The 17,932-nt window shown below is 39.8% G+C and overlaps 1 long non-coding RNA gene across 2 annotated transcripts in view; it reads right to left on the reverse strand.

Moving 5' to 3' along the window:
* Positions 1-483: 483 nt before the first annotated feature.
* LOC115286823 overlaps positions 484-17,932 on the reverse strand; it is a 68,709-nt gene continuing 51,260 nt past the window's right edge. For both annotated transcript variants that reach the window (XR_003906298.1, XR_003906297.1), the window contains 2 exons: positions 760-998; positions 484-615 (listed from right to left, as the gene is read on the reverse strand). This is a non-coding gene — a long non-coding RNA (uncharacterized LOC115286823). The remainder of the gene's footprint in view (positions 616-759; positions 999-17,932) is intronic.

A 17,932-nucleotide genomic window follows, 5' to 3' on the forward strand; every position in this document is an offset into this window, starting at 1 on the left:
ACGTGGCTTGATAATTCAGATGGCTCCTAGCATGACGAAATTTCCACTTCAACATCTTGTCGACATTTGAAATTCAGTATTATCTTCGTGCTTAAATCTTTTTCCATTGTTGTCTGTTCCCATCAGCGGCCTGCTTAGACGCCTCTGCTCTCAACTTTGGAATCAATATTTATTCTAGTTGGCTTGTCTTCAGCCTCACATCCAGGTTGACACCAAATCTTTCCAATTCTCTTTTGAAAAATAACTTAAGTCTATTTTTTCCCTCCAACTACAACCCTCAGTTAGCCTGTGGATTTCATTCCTAGACTCCTGTAAAAGATTCCCTGTCTGTTTTATATTTTAGCCTCTTACACTTCCAGATCTTCCAACACAGCAACAAGAATCATATTTCTTGGCCACCACTTTCAATCATGTTAATCCCTTTCTCAGAATATGGCATCTGCTAAAAATAAAATAAAAAATAAAAAAATTCCCAGGCTTTTCTAATGCTTCACTAGTTTTAATCCCACAAAAATGCCCCCGGTCACATAATACTCTGTAGGTTGGGTTGTCCGGCTACAGACCTGAGACTAAGCTTAGTGCTCAGAATGTAGGGCACTCCCTTGGGCTCAGTACCTGTGGAAGGAAGGAGGAAAGCAAGATTGAGCAAAAAGAGATAACAGGTTGTGATCCGGACCCGGAGACCTGGCAGGCTCAGCCAACCCCACAGGGAGCTCTGGAACTTGTCAGTTATCCCACTCAAGGCTAAAATGGAGAGACCTGTACATGTGTCCCTCCATCAGTCCTTCCTGTACCACCTGAGGGAGAGGTGACCCCAAAGACGCTGAGAGGTAGAGGACATCTGCTGAAGATAACAATTGCTGGACACACGTCCTCCCGAAAAGGAGACGGGGGCACACATCTCTCTGTCCACCACAGCTTATCCTTGTGTCACCGGGATGCACTTCTTCATATCATTCAGGGAGCGGTTTTCCCATTGTTCTAGCAAGCACCTTTTCCTGAGGGAAGACAAGAAGAGGAGATTCATTGGGATCAATGATAGCTCCTGTCCCTATACCTGGGCTTGGAGCTGCAACTGATGCTCACCATCTCCCTTTCCCATTATCCATGCTAGATTCTTCTCCCCCCAGGCAGCACCTCTGCTGGTACTATACTTATCTGGAGGCAAGCCCCAGACCCTTGGTCACCATGCCCCCATCAGCCAAGGGTGGCTGTGATTGTCCATTTACCATCACAACTGAACGAGGTGCAATAGACACCCAAGTGGATTCAGTCAGATGTCATATCGTTCCTCCCTTCAGCATGGCCCCTTCTGCTAAGCAGAGCCAGCTGCTTTGCCAAGATGGGGATTCTACTTCTGGTCTATTGGTCCCTAAAAACAGGAAACCCAAAGCGTCCAGACTGGAGCTCTAGAATACAGTGAAAAGAGATTCTTGTGGTGCCCTGAGCAGACGTGTCCACCTTGGAGGGAAAGGACTTCTAACTCTTCAGAGCCCAGAAACGTGGAGATGGAAAGCACATCATAGCAGGACTTCCCTTCCCTACTGCAATGCTAACTGTAGTGCACGGACTTTCCATGGCCTGGTCTCCATTGCAACCAAAATACATGTATTTTCGTATTCTATCCATGATGTGTCTTCCTCTGGGTGCTTCAACCTGATGTTTCTCCACTATGGGCTACCTTTCTTCATTCTCCAATTCATTAACATTTTTCATCTTTCATTTGTTATTACAACTGTGTCTTGAGCAACGTGGATTTGAACTGAGTGGGTCCACTTGTACACTGACTTTTTAAATAAATAGTACAGTATTGTAACTATTTTCCTTATGGTTTTCTTCATAATATTTTTATTTAGCTTACTTTAAGAATACTATATATAATACATATAACATATGAAATATGTGTTAACTGGTTGTTTATTCATTGGTAAGACTTCCAGTCAACAGAAGTCTGTTAATAGTTAAATTTATGGGGAGTCAAAAGTTATATATAGGTTTTCAACTGCAGGGGTGGCAGGGTTTGGTGCCCCTCACCCCTGTATTGTCCAAAGATCAACCGTATTGTTATTATTGCTGTATTAACATCTTAAAGAGAATGTTTTGAAGACAGTCATCTTCAATAAGTTCTAAAAATTTGATACCAGGAAAGTGTTTTGGTGAGATGATTTATCTAGCGTTATCAGTCAATGTAATCGAATTAGTCAAAGTTGCCTCTGACCAGAATTTGAGGAAATATAAATGATAGCCATGAAGTAGGAGCTCTTTAGTTGTTGGAGGACTGAAGTTGTGTCTTGATAAATAGATGCCTAGAAATGTATTTTGTGAACAAAAACCTATGTGAGTGAGCACAGATCCTGGAAATGCCTTCATCATCACCAGTAACTGTATCCCATTCTTGGTACTAAATGCAAGGTCTTCTTGGAGTTCAGTAAATACAGTATGAGATTTGTGAAGAGCTATCTAGAATTCCCTTAATGGCTTAACTCAGAGATATTAGGTTTTAGCTGCAAGGGCTGGGGGGGGGGGGAAGCAAGACAACAACAACAACAATAAAAACAGAAAAGAGAGGTTGAGTGCTTTTGAACCCTTTAAGAATTTCTGAGGACATGCATTAAGTAAATGTTTCTGGCTTTCTTATCCTGTTTTTTTTTTCATTCAATGAATATTTACTGAGTGCTTCCCTTGCCAGGAACTATTGTAAGTCCTGAGAATACAACAATGACCAAAACTGATGAAAGCCCCTGATCTCATGGAGTTGATATTTCAATTAAGGGGATGCAATAAAAAATTAAAATAAGTATTATATGTTAGAGGTAATGAATGTTATGTAGAAAAATTAAAATAGAGAATAAAGAATGGGGGGGAGGTTGTAATTTTAAATAGGGTAATCATTGAGAAAATACCTAAGAGGGTTCATGTAGTATGCCAAAAGGAAAAGGAAAAGGAAAAGGAAGGAAGGAAGGAAGAAAGGAAGGAAGGAAGGAAGGAAGGAAGGAAGGAAGAAAGAAAGAAAGAAAGAAAGAAAGAAAGAAAGAAAGAAAGAAAGAAAGAAAGAAAGAAGGAAAGAAAACCTGAGAGAAAACCAATCCAAGTAGACAGCACAGCAAATGGAAAGGCACTGAATAGGGACTACGCCCATCTTGTGTGAAAAGAAGCATGGAGGTCAACATGGCTGGAGCATAGTGAATGGTGGGGAAAGTATTAGGAGATAAAGTCAGGCAAGTTGAGGGGTCTGATGAGGCACCACCTTGTGGGCTATTATAGGACATAGCCTTTTGTTCCTAGTGATGTGGGAGCACTCTGAGGTCTTTGGGTAGAGGATAGCATGTTCTGACTTGTGTGCTGAAAAAACTACTTTGGCTGCTGTGTTGACTACAGACTAAAGCAGGGAGACCAGATCCGAGACTACTCCAACCAAGTAAGAGGTTAAGGTGACCTGGACCAGGTATTTGCAGTGAGGCTGATGAGAGGTGATTGGATTCTGGATATATTTTGAAGGTAGAGACAATGAGTATTTTGTAGATTTTTATTTAGACAGCTTGAACACATGATATGGCAATAAGAAATGAGTCAGAAATGACCCCAAGGTTTTGGTCCGAGCATCTAGGAGCATGGAATGGTCATTTACTGAAATGGAAAACTACAGAAAGACTACATTTGGAGGTAAGATCAAGTTATTATGGCTGAAATATGTTACCCTTAAAAATAAAACTGTCAGTAATTTTATCAGCAAAAAATGGGTTTATTCACAAATGGCTGAGAACTGCAATCTGTGAGGAGCAAACTACAGCAAAACAATAGTCAATACAGAGAACAAAGGGGAGGAACACTCTTTTATAGAGGAAAAGGGGGATTTTAAAGGGGCTGTTATAAACCTTTTTATAAGTTGTTTGGAGTAAACTGGGAGTTGGAAGTATAGTAGCTTCTCATTGGCTGAGCTGTGACTCTCTCATTGGCTGGGCCGTTGCTAGGAGCTGAAGAAATTTTCCTTCTTTTGGCTGAGATAGTAGTGTTCGCCTTCAAGGTCTATTCCTTTTGGGTCTGCAATTGACAACTGTTGCTGGACCTCAGAGCTCCTCCTGCTGGCCTCACAACTCCATTCTCAATGAAGTTTCCTTTTATTAATTTTCATGGATGCCTAATGGAGGTCCAGGGGAGAAGTTGAATAAGTTTTGAGTTCAGGGAAGAAATTCTGAGCTGATCCTTCAAGTATGTATTGGATCTCATCATTTCTTTACCCTAAACCCCCCAATTACTTCCCAGATATAAACTATGGAATTGGCAGTGTTGGGATATTTTTTAAAGCCATGACAAAAAGATGAGATCACCCAGGGAATGAGAGTACCTAAAAATAGAGAGGAAGTGCAAGGATGGGGCCCTGGATGACTCCAACATAATCTCTTTCCAGCCCTTCCTACAGGAAACTGAAAATATCCCTAGAGAGAGGACAAGGGCCATCCGGGGTTCACAGTACTCTTGGGGTATGAGGAAACTGGGGGGCTGCTTCCAGGGTTTGTGTCCATGTCGCTGATATTCTGCAAGACTGTGGGAGATGTCTACTGTCCTAGCTGGGGGTTGAGCACTGGAGCAAAGCACAATGAGAAGTTGTTAAATTAGGTGATGTACTAATGAAGGTGTAATCTAAAGATCCCAGCCAAAGAGCATTAAAGCTTCCTTCCAGAGAGCCAGAATTTTGCTATGAAATTGGCATAAACTAGAACTAGTGGTAGAGATGTTGAAGAGGTGCTGTCCAGTGAAAAGGAAACATAAGGATCTGTTTGACCATTAAATTCCTGCCCTGTGTCCCTGAGAGCATCGTGTGACAGCTGTGAGCTCTAGGAAAAGAAATAAGCCAGTAACCACAATGAATTGAGTTGTTTGGGACCTAAGACAAGCAAACACAACTTAGCTAAGTATAAAACATCTATCTACCTTGCCAATTTGGACATTTTATCCAAAATAGCAATTCTCTAGAGCTACTTTTCTAGGCTTCTTATCCCTAGACAAGGTTGTGGTGGGGGGAAATAGATCCAGGCTTTTGTGGAGCTGAAACTTATACAGTTTGGGGTGGGGGATGATTTTAAGAAAAATAATACAAAACAAAGTGTAGGGTCTTAGAAGAGATCTATATAAGTCAAGGCCCTAAAGTTACAGCTTCATTAGCTTTAATAAAGTCCATCTCTGACCCTGGAATGAGAGGACAGAGATCTTGGGAGCAGTAACTGATCAGCTAATCCGCTGTGATCAAGTTTACCATAGAAATGCCAAGAGGTATTCAGAGTTAGCCAGACATTATGGGGAAATTCTCCTTGATGTCTATGTCCCACCCAAAGCCATTCAAATAAAGGGAAATGTATATTAAAGTCACATACATGAAAGGAGAGATAGTAAATATTCTCATTAGTTGGGATACAATAAAGGAGGGTCACCTCAACAACCTGAATGCATCCAACAGTCTGAGCACCCCAGCCTCACTTCACTGAGGCTGGCACACTGTGCTCTGAACCAGAGAACCAGTGATAGTATCAGAAATGATCCAACTGGCTTTCTTCCTACACGTAGTGTTGCTAGGTACAATGCATGATGCCCATTTACATTTGAATTTCGACTCAATAATCAATCATTTTCTGCTATAAGTACAGCCCAACCAACTTATACCAGAAAAGCACTTCTTTATCTGAAATTCAAATTTAAATGACCATTCTCTATTTTCATTTGCTAAATCTGGCAATGCTACCTGCACTGATCTGTGCTTTGAGATTTCGAACAAGATGGGAATTTGGAGAGTCCCATTAAGCAGCAAATCCAAGGAACACATCAGCAATATTGTATCAGTAGGTCACACCGTTGCTCCCACACTTGTCCTAAGAGGTATCATGGCTCATACAATGCTTAATTGTGGTTTCAGAATCTGAAGGGTGAGAGCTGAGGACTTGACAGAATTTGTGCCTATTTGTAGGGCAAGGGGATGACTCATAAAGGCTATTCCCATTGAGCTGGTGGGAAGGATGAAAAGGCTGCTGTGTGATAGCCAGTATTATTGCAAACAAAACATTTCAATGTGCCCCCAACCTCCCAGAGGGATTAGAAATTTTGTAATTGCTGGAGTAAATTAATGAGTCAGGAGTGAATCCATCAGTCAAATTGTGAAAAGTAAGTCATGAGTGTTTTGTCCAGCTGCGTAAAATCCACTTATTTCCTCTTAGCACAGAAACTAGAATTAAATATAAGACCAAAGGCTCAGCTCATGGAGACACTGATCAGTACTATGTCCCAGTACTTATATGCCTTCCAATCATTTGTTTTAGGTCTCTGACTAACTAATATTTTGGTACTTTACGGTTTTAAAGTATATATAGGTATGTGCATTTCTCTTACTACATCCTTACAGAGCCTAAAAGGTAATATCTTATCAGCACCCCCATTTAAAAATTATTCACTTGAGAGATATTTACTGGGTATTCATTATGTGCTTCAAATAGTGAACAAGACAGACAAAGTCCACTCTTATGGAACTTGCCTTCTGGTAAGGAAGAAATATTTTTAAAAATAATAAAATTTCAGGTGGCAAGATTTTCATGACGAAAATAAACAAGGCAAGAAGAATGAGAGAGACCAAGACTATTTTAAGCAAGATAGGGAAAGCCTTTTCAAGATGGTAGCATATGAGCTAGACACAGAACTTCTGTAATAAGATGCCAGGTACGTAGAAATGGAGTAAAGAGCATTGCTTGAGGAAGAAATGAGTTTAACAAGTTTCTAGGCATGATGACTGCAGGGGTGTGAGGAAGGTATGGAAGGAAAGGAGGAGGGTCAGACATGACCAGAGATGAGGCAAACAGGGACAAGTTCTCAGGGAGCTATGAAGGGAATGGAGAAGAATTTATATGGTATTCCAATACAGTGGGCAGAAACTGGAGGGTTCAGAGTAGGGGAGGGGAGTGGTATAATCCAATGCATACTTAAAGATCAATCTGGCATTTGGCCAAGAAGAGGGCAAGACAAAAGTAGTAGTTTAGAAGCTAACAAATTAAGCAAGAGATATTGGTGCTCTGGATTTAGACAGGAACTGCAAAAGGGCTCTACTATTTAAAAGTAGAGCCCGCAGGACCGACTGCTAAAGGAGGTTAGGGGTGAGGGAAAATGAAGCATGATGGGTAATCCCTAGGATTTCTACCTGAAAGGTTTGACGCTATTACCTGAGATAAAAACTAAGGCCCATGAAAATGAAAATACATTTCTATAATCACATTTTAAGTAACAAAGCCAAGATTCAAATTTAGATTTTCTAGCCCTCCAATACTTTTGGACTGGCATGTTAAGTCTCCTAATTTGTTTACTTATTCAAAAAAACCCCCCTTTTAAACCGTAAGTTCCTCTGTGACCAGCATCTGGTAGTATCTGATGTCCAATCATAGCAGTCAAAGGCACATAGTGCTTTTTTGGTGGTGAGAACATTTGTAAGAGGATATAACAAGTCTATCAGCCCCCATGTTTCCCACCATCCTTGACTGATTCACTAATCTGATTCTTTCAGAAGGCTTTCTGTGCTTCCTATCTTGTTGGCTTTGGATTCTGCTATGAAGCACTAATCTCATTTCAGAGGCCAGCAAACTTTCTCCTCCTAAAAAAGTTTTATGGGTGCAATTGCAAACATATGTTCATGGAGATAAAAACACATGCTGGTTATTGTCCTACAGGCAAAATTGTCTTGATGGAATCAACAACAGCCTTTATTTATTTGAGAAAATCAAGTATAAAAATATCTCATCAGCTATCTTATTACATTCTGTGTTTGATTATAGCTGAAATACTCTAAACTCAGTATTAGTTTCTTATATACTCTTTAGAAATCTACAGTTTCCAATATCAATGCAATTCTCAGTGAATCTTGGCATGATTTTTATTTTCTTGTAAATCATTAGGAGCCACACTTCCACATATTTCCTGATCATCCTTCTAGAGGATATTTAAACTTGACACATCAAAATGTTGATGAACCCAACCATTATTACATTATTCAACTCGTTTTTCATTCTCAGGCCTTCAACATCTTTTTCAGAAAATCAAAGGAAATTTTTCTTCACACTTTATGTAATCCTCTTACTTTGTATGTAATATTAAGACTTGAGGCTCTCCTCAAAGTTATATTGAACTAATTTACAAATAAAATAAATCATTAGTTACCAACTTGCCTCTTTCAATGACAAAATATAATTCAAACTGTATTACTCTATCAATTCCAGTTTTTCTAAGTACCCTTCAGAGAAAATTCAGAAGTCTATGAGTGAGAGAGTTAGAACAGGAAACACATTCCCCTTGGCACTTATTCTTGCAACATTGAACTGTGCCCGGAGTATCCACTTCAATCTGAGGAATTTGGCATTCCTGATAAGTAGGGGGAAATTTTTCTGAAAGGGTTCATGAAAACAGAGATCTTTCTCACTCCAGACTCTGATTAACTTAAAACACCTTGGCTCAAATCCCTTTCTGATAAATACCAAGACCTTAACATGTGATTAAGTTTGCTGATACAGTATTATAGAAGAAGGAGGAGGTGGAAGAGAGGAAGGAGGAGGAGGGGGAGGGGAGGGAGAAGTGGAAGAGGAAGGAGAGGAGGGAGAGGAGGAGGAGAAAGAGAAGAAGAAATGCCTATGGAGACATCTCTAAGCAAATCCTTAGATATAGTTAAAGATATCTAAAGGAGGGGAGAGGGAGGGGGAGGGAGAGGAGGAGGAGAAGAAGAAATGCCTACTGAGACATCTCTAAGCGAATCTTTAGATATCCTCGGTGAAACTTTCTGGAAAGTTACCTAGGGGTCTGTTGGGCAACATTAGCTGTGGTAATGTTCTTCATTCTTTTGATTTTATCCCTCCAAAATAAAAGGGGTAAACAATTTTTTCCCTACCCACTAAGTTTGAAAACTGAATTTTTGCCATAACCACTAAAGCCATGGCCTTAAAAAAAAAAAAAAAAAAAAGCATCCTACTAATTTAAGGGAGAAGAAGTCAGGGTAACAATGGTAAGCAGAGAAGGAATGTTGTTTGTTTATCGCATTAAAGTATTCCAAGTGATTTGTCCATGTATTTGAGAATAAATGGATTAGAGCTCCTAAAAACTACTGAGAGAACCTGAAGAATGAAGCACTGATCATTCTGAAGAGATCTAAATATTTTTGGAGCATATTTCAGGACTACCACTTCTGAATGTGATTGAATAACTGCTATATGATTAGGAAACTGGATATATAAGGAAGTGTTTTGGGATCTTGTAAAACAGACATAACACAAAACTGTGAGTTCTGACAACAGGGGAAGAAATGAAGTATATCCAAGCATCAACACGACTTTCTAGCTAGAGGTAACCACTCCCCAGACTACAACAAAATAAAGTGGAACCCTAGCTGAGCACAGCCATCTTGTTGCATTTACAAGAAGAGATCAGAGTTCAAGGAGGCCAAGAGAGCTGAAACATGAGGGGCAGAGTACCAGAGAAAAAGAGTGCCAGAAATATATCTAAACGTTACCTTGAGTCCTCTGTTGAATATCTAGCTATACATGGATAAGTTGATACTCTAAGAGGCCAAGTTTCTGAGCTCTGTGAACTGGAAGTTGAGTTGTAACCAGATAAAATGGAGAGATCTTGCTGAAAGCCCTGAAATATTTACTAGAGACTCCTGAAGGGGCAATGCTTTCAGAGTAGAATTAAGTCAGCCCTAAAGGAAAGCAAACTTTCGACTCACTCTAAGAAAGCTTCAAAACAAACCTCACAATGATCGAGGAAATCCAGACGTTCAACAGCATCACGTTTACAATATCCAGCACCCTAACAAAAGTATTTAAAATTTTAAAAAAGTATTTAAAATGAAAAGAAGCAGTAAAGTATGACCCATCACCAAAAGAAAATTAAGTCAATAAAAACAGGTACACAATGACAGAGATAATGGAGTTAGCAGCAAGGACTTTAAAACAGCTATTGCAGATATGCACAATTTTAAGGAAAACATGAACATAATGAAGATAGAAATGGAACACACGCACACAGGAAAATAACAATATTGATATTGAAGAATATCAATAAACCTGACAAATCTTTAGCAAGACTTCAAAAAAGAGAGAAGATAGAAGTCACCAATATCAGAAAGAGCAAAAGAGGATATCACTACAGACACTGAAGACATCAGAAGGGTATTAAGATGAATGAATAAATAAGTTGTATTATGGCCATACTATGGAACCTTGCTCAGCAATAAAAAGTAATAACACAACACATGTCAAGACACAAAAATGTGGATGAATGTCAAAAACATTATGCTCAGTTAAAGAAACCATACACAGGGGCACCTGGGTGGCTCAGTTGGTTACTCAACTGACTCTTGATTTTGGCTCAGGTCATGATCTCATGGTTCCTAGATTTGAGACCTGCAATGGGCTCTACACTGACAGCGTGGAGCCTGCTTTGGATTCTGTCTCTCCCTCCCTCTTTCTCGGCCCCTTCCCCACTTGCTTTCTCTCAAAATAAATCAATACACTTTTAACAAATTTTTAAAAAGTCATACACAAATGAATCCATACTGGATAATTCTATCGACATAAAGTTCTAGATTAGGCAAAACTAATTGATAGTGACAGAAGATCAGTAATTGCTTGAAGTGGGGGTACAGGTGATGACTGACCACAAAGAGACTGAGGGAAGTTCGGAGTGACAAGAACTTACTTTTATCGGGATCATGGTGTTGGTTACACAGAACACAATTGTCAAAGCCTCAACTGGAAGATATTTTGTTCGTAAATTTTACCTCAATAAGGTTCATGAAAAATAAAATCCAAAACATTCAACAAATAAATACACCTACTAACACATTATTGTTGCAAGACCCATTAAATTGTGCAATGTTCATATGTCATGGCAACTACAAATTAATTTTAAGAGTATGATGAAGCTGATTCTTCATGATAGGCCATCTGACTCTTTATGTAGAGAATAAGAGCATAAATTCAGAATCATTTAAATGTGACCTTGTTCATAAAGTTCATTTTGCAGAAAGGAAGGAAGGCTGCTCACCAGCCAGAGACTGGGGATTACCAGTTCTTTAATTCGTGAAAATTACAGGTTTGCTCTCATTCAAGAGTTCAAATTACGACCCTTCCAAGAACTTTTGTGTGTGTGGTCAGGGTGGGGGGAAGTTCTTCCTAAGCCAGGTAGCAAGTGGAGGGAGACCTCAGTATTCTCAGCAGACGTGGGAGGAGACCAGACTAATAGTCTCAAGAAAGGAGGGTTCAGGGACGCCGGTTTAAAAGGGGGATCAATGACCCTCACTACAGCGAGCTCAGAGTACTCGTCCATATAACGCATAGATCTATAAAAGAGACACCCTGTTTGACAAGGGGTGTAAGACATTAACAATGGCTTTGTGGAGACTTTACCTTTCTTGCTAACTACAGGCATTTAGCACTATCTTATTATGGAGGGACCAATTACCTCCTTTCTTGGTGGGTCTGAGGCCATCAACCCACACATTATGGTCAAAAACGTTTTCAGTAACCAATTTTTTTTTCTGGCAGAGAAAAGGCAGAAAAGAAACGTTACAAAAGAAACATTACTAAAAGAAAACATTACAAAACGTTAAACCTGGTTGCCTTTCAATGCCAAAAATATGGATATATTTTCACTAACTTTCTATATTTCCAAATATTGTTTTGTAAGTATGACTTTTGCAATGGAAAAAAATAGTAAACATGTCATTATGGTCTGCATTTATTGGTAATGAAAAAAATTTCAGGGACAACAAATTGTTCTGTTCTACTCTTCTAGTTTCTATAAATTTCTGTTACTTTTGCAAGAAAATTGCTGCATATTCTAGTCTTTTCTATTAATAAACCAAATGGGCCTTTCTATACCACAAACAATTTTACTCCTCTTGGTTCGTTTTTTCCACGGCATGTGTCCAATACGTCAATATTCCCTCCTACACACCGCAAACCACAAACCAAGCATGGCCACCTGGGGAGAGCAGGAGTCTCCTCTGATTTTGTCCACCTAGGGGAGGAATTCATTCTACTTCATCTCAGACTAGTTTGGTAGTTCATATGTTCAATGTGTTAGCAGATGAGGTGTTTTTACTCCAAAAGAAATACCAAGTCTCCTAAATAAATTGAGGAAATACAATGAAAGAACTGCATACCATTACAGAAATGCCTCCCCTTTGCAGATTAGGGTTATTTTTTGAAACTGGTGACAATTTAAAATGGTACTTGATTATCACACAAAGGCACTGAACATGGAATGCAGAATTCGCAGCCCTTTGCTGGCAAGAGAGGTTTTCCTAGATCTCTTTTAAAGATCTCTTTACATCTTCTTAAAGATTAAGGAGCTTAAACAAACACCAATATGCTGCCATGACAGGATTCCAACAGATGTGCTCAGCAGTGGAAGTTAGGTTTGGGGTGTGAGTATAGTTTTGTCCTTTCCTTCTCGATAGATATCGTTGAAACTTGGCCAAATGTACAGCCGGCTTACAGATTTGGCCGTCATGAGCCATCTCCATGATCGTTACAACCATCTAATTTCTTTTTTTTTCTTTTTTGTTTTCTCTCCATAATATTTTATTGTCAAATTGTTTTCCATACAACCCCCAGTGCTCTTCCCCACAAGTGCCCTCCACCATCACCACCACCTCTTATCCCCCCTCCCCCTTCCCCCTCAACCCTCAGTTCATTCTCAGCATTCAATAGTCTCTCAAGTTTTGCATCCCTCTCTCTCCCCAACTCTCTCTCCCTCCTCCGTTCCCCCTGGTTCTCCATTAGGTCTCTCTTGTTTTCCTGCTAGACCTATGAGTACAACCATCTAATTTCTTTAAAATAACTCTCGAAAACATCTTTTAAACTTTGTTGGCAAGCCCTCCACTTACTTTGTAGCTCAATGAAGACACCGTTGCTGTTTGGGAACCTGGAATCAGGCAATCCCTCTGACCTGGGTAATTTTTCTCACGTTAGTGCTGCTGGCACCATATTGCTGAGAGCCAGAATTCAGACACTACTCCATTCTTCCCTTGACTGCATTCAAAGAAGACCCTATGAGGGATTTGTGGGAGGGGGTCTTTTTAAGGTGTATTTTATATTATCTCTGACTCTGTACCAAATGACAAGTTGAGTACATTTATAGTATAGTATAGTAGATTCTAAAATCAAATGGAAAGCAGAGCAAATGGATCATCAGAAAGGAGAAGGAAACTGACATTCATTGAATGCCTACTATGAATCACACATTTGACAAGCATTATGCTCCGGCGGTTCGTGGGCAGCCCACAAACCAGCAGCAGCACCTGGGAGCCTGTTAGAAATTCAGAATTTCAGGCGCCATCCAGGCTTGCATTTTAAAAGATCCTCAGCATCACTTTACATCATTTCCTCTTCACCAAAATTGTGGATAAATATGGTATGACCTCTGTCTTATATTAGGAGAGTAAGGAAGGACCAAGGTTAAGAATTTTACATAAAAGTCTGAACATAGCAACAAGGAAAGCTGTATTTCGGCCCATTTTGAAACTTCTCATATTTCCACTCTACCAGGCAAAGTCCTAACCCAGCTTTAAGCTGTAAGACTTGGGTTTTGGTCCAGACTCCACCATTAATATCTTTCTGGGCTCATATACACCAGTTAATCTATCTGGATGTCACTTTTTTGTCCCGCTTATTCCATGGAATTGCTACAAAACAAATGAAATGAATATATGTGAAAACACTCTGTAGAGTATATGGCGCTGGCCAAAATTAACCTGCTAATGGAATTGTACCAGCGACTCTTTCTCACTTAGTTTTTGCCAAGGAAAAAAGACCAAGAACAAAACACTGGATGCCAAGTATCTCCACATCACATAGTGAGGGATCAGACTGCCTAGGTGGTTTTGAAGCTGGCTAGGTCAGACCTCATCCGTTACCCAACCTCAAGGTTATACAAGGTTTGAAAAGAAGAGAAGCGAGATTTTCTCTAAAAAGGGCTTTTATTGGAGAATGGGGCAGGGTAAGATCATGTCTCCTGTATTTCAATCCTACAGAAAGGGGCTCTAAGAAGCCCACACAGAGAGCTTGCTATTAGTCTTCTAAAAAAAAGACAACTTCATCTGGAAGGAGAGATCTACCATAACCCTTCCTCTCCCTGGCAAGCTTGCCAGACTAAAGCAATGCTATGTTTTGGTATTGCCATGCTAACTATTAAACTGGGCAGCAAATTTCAGTTGCATATCTTGAGGCTAAAAGTGACTAGTGTATTTTTTATCACTTAAAAGCATCTGAAATGTTTTCAGGAACCTGGCCAAGATTTCAACCCAAAGGAAGGGAAAAAACAGTCCACAGATTTGGTTTAAAAGCAGTGTGAAAAAAAAATAGTATCATTTGCTGCTTGTATCCTATGGGGAAATGCTTTTCTAACACCCTAGTTTCTGGAATTAGCACCTTAAAAATCAACACAGGATCAATAGAAATAGTGTTTCCAAAGCAAAAATCTAGTTTTAAAGATAAAAGTCATGGGAGAGAGATAGGGCAAGCAAGTAGGCCTACCCTAATTACCTTCTTATCCTAAAGCCAAAATCCTAAAGGACATTCTAGTCTATACTCTTATAGTTGTTCATCACACAGTGGAAGGTAAAGCTTCCCACCATTCTGGGGGCAGGGAAGGGGGGTGACTCTGTGTTCCTGTAGGAAACCACAGAGGTTTAGAAAAATAAGAAATGATTCTACCCAAAGTGAAATACAAGCTATGCATATGGGATAAGGTGGTAGGAGAGACACAGGCTGGCCACCCCTCCAAGGCTTGGCTATTGAGAATTGAGGTCCCAGTCCAACTAGTTAAGGCAGGGAAAGCCAAGAGCAGAAGTTGAAGCAGACCCAGAAAGCTGAACAGGAATTAGGGACCTGAATATAGGAGCTAGGTCACAGGTAGTTGGTCTAAGACAAAATCACACATGGAAATCTGAGAAACCAAGAGATCAATATATGTGTTGGGGAAAAGAAACCAAAAAGATCCAAATTGACCAAGATGTTCAATTTCCATATGTGTCTAGACAACTTCAAATTCACACCTCCATCCCAAATGTTTTGAGGCAGGTCAACATCCACAGACATAATCTTTCTCTCTCTATCCTGTAACCCTCACCTCTACCTCTCTCCTGACCATCCAAATATCCAAGAGTGGACTTTTCAATAGTCATATCACTTCCTTCCACAGCCTGTAGGTAAAGTCAAGGGCCCTTAGGTGGTGCCTGAAGTCTCTCGTGATCTGGCTCCTGCTAACTTTCCAACACATCTCTCACTGACTCCCATCCTGCAACCCACAATTCAACCAGATAGAATCTCTCAGTTTCCAAACACATAAGTTTGAGCCTTAGCACATCCCATGCTGCCATTTTCCAAATTTGCTGATGGATAAGAATCACCAGCAAAGCTTGTTAAAATGCAAATTTCCAGGTCCTCCTCCAGACCTACCAATTCAGAATTTCCAAGGAAAGAGTCTGGAAATGTGTGTGTTTAACAAAACTTCCAGGTGAAACTTATTATCTAACAACTCTAGTGAAAGGTCTGTGAGAGCAGGGATTCTGCCTTTTTCGTGGTGTCACATCCAGAAGTCAGTGTACGTGCCATTCTCTTTGCCCACTCTATTTTTGACCTGGCTCATTCCTGTTTGGTTCACACAACACCAGCACCATTCCTGTAACATAAGAAGCAATGGATACATACTGAATGAGCAAAATAGTAATAATAATAATAATAATAATAATAATAAAATGAGTGAGTGTAACAAATGAGCAGGAAATCTGCAGGGTAGATGGGAGTTTACAAATGGTAGACAAAAACAAGCGCCCCCTTACTAGGACAGCATCTAGAAGGCCTGAGCATAGGGATTCTGATTTCAGAAGGAATAAATCCAGGCCCTGGGGCTTGGGCTACCAGATAAGTGTCTAGCCACTGAAGGGACTAAGATTGCAATGTAGGAATCTTGTCAATAATAATGGGGAAGAGCAGAGAAATTTGTTCACTTAGATAACTAAAAACAGAGACTCAGCCATACTGGGACTTAGGAACAAGATGGGAACCCAATAACTGGGGAAATGATTGCTAAAATTTGAGTTGGAGCAGCCATAGACATTCTGAATAAGGAATTACTGAGGGCCCCTTAGAAGTCACAATGACACGTAGCAGGATATTCAAGAAGGCTTTGCAACCAGCTCTGAAGGTAAGGAGAAGATACAGGTACAAAAGAGAGTATTAAACTTACTAAGAATTTTCTTCCTCCTTATCAACTAAGACAGTACTTGTCTAGGGTTGTAAGCTATAAAAGAAATATAGAAGAGTTGATTTAATTATACTTGGGAGTATGTGAGGACAGAGCGATTTTTAAAATGTCCAGAAAAATCTGAAAGCTGGACAAATAGAGAAACGAAAGAGAAATGGAGAAAACCTCAGACTGTGCTCTTTTGACATGAGACCCACCTGGTGAAGCTGGGAATGTTTATTAGTTTTCCACAGCTACGTTTATTTAGGTAATAAAAACTCATCCATAAAGCCTTCAATGGCGGCAAGAAGAAAGCCAGGTGTATTTGAGGTTTTGTGAAGCTCTCAATCTCTCCCTTGTCCTTCGCAGATGGAAGGAAAGAGGCTCGAAGACTCAGAAAGAGAGAAAACCACTTTTCCATTCATGTTGAAACCATGTGTCCTTGGGCAGAAATGTAATCCATGTGATCCTGATTCATTTACACTATCATCATCAAAATACTGTTTTCCAGGAGCAATTTAGTGTCCACAAAGATTTTTTGAATCTTTTCAGAAACACTTTTAATCCATTTTCCCCCTAAGAACAGGAAGTTGCCTTTGCCAACTGTCAACTGACTCAATCATGAATAAAATGTTCAGATTCCCTTCAAATTTTCAAGGCTATTAATTCTAGCAGATTTTCACTAGGTCCCACCAGGTCTCCTAAGCCCACAAAGAAAAGACAGTGCTTGCCCAGGTGGGTGGGTTGATTTCCCACAGGTGTCCCCAGAGGCTGAGCTCATGCAGCAGGTAGGATTCCTGTCCATCCTACAGAACCCCTGTGTTCTTCCTCTTTTCCATGGTTATCTTGTCTCTTCTGCCTCGCTGCCTTTATTCTTTCCCTTTCCACCTTTATTTCCACACTGAACTATATTTAATACTTAGTTTATGTCAGGCTCTGTTCTACTCAATATTGTTTTTAATGACTAGGATAAGGACAGCTCAGCTGCTTAGAAAGTATATGATAACATTGAGATAAGAGCAAAACTAATCAACTCGATGATAGGGATGCCGGGTTCTAAAAAAATAACAAGTTATAAGGAAAAATGAAAGTACTGCCATTAGGTATAAAATATCTACACATAGATAAATAAATGCACAGCAGAGGGTACATTTAAGGAGCCAGACTTTAAGAGGAACCTCAGCAAATTAAAATGGTTTCCAGTAGAGAGAATCTAGATGAGAAAGAATCCAAGTAACTTGGTAGTATGAGAATTGGGACCATTTAGCCTGAAGATGAAGAGACTTTGGGAGTATAAGACCACTCGTTGAATAAATTAGAAGACAGATAAACAACCACCAACACATTTTGAAGTCAGATTCACACATAAATGAACTAGATGATTCTCAACATGCTTCTAGATCTGAGATTCTGTGCTTCTCCTCACCAGGGCCCATGCAGCTCTTCACCTTCACCGCTCCTCAGCTAGTTTAGAAATTTATAAATACCAGTGACTGGTTTGGGAAGCTCCAATATAAAGTTTTCAACTTCAAAAATGTCACTGGCATTTTGATTTGCTTTTTATCTTCACGGACTCTTCTAAAAAGAGATGCTCGACCACAGAGGAGGTACCTTCCCTAAGATTCAAAGACATAACAAAACCCATGCCTGAACTCAAAGTATC

Source organism: Suricata suricatta, chromosome 3, assembly GCF_006229205.1.
Source record: "Suricata suricatta isolate VVHF042 chromosome 3, meerkat_22Aug2017_6uvM2_HiC, whole genome shotgun sequence".
NCBI classification, from domain to species: Eukaryota; Metazoa; Chordata; class Mammalia; order Carnivora; family Herpestidae; genus Suricata; species Suricata suricatta.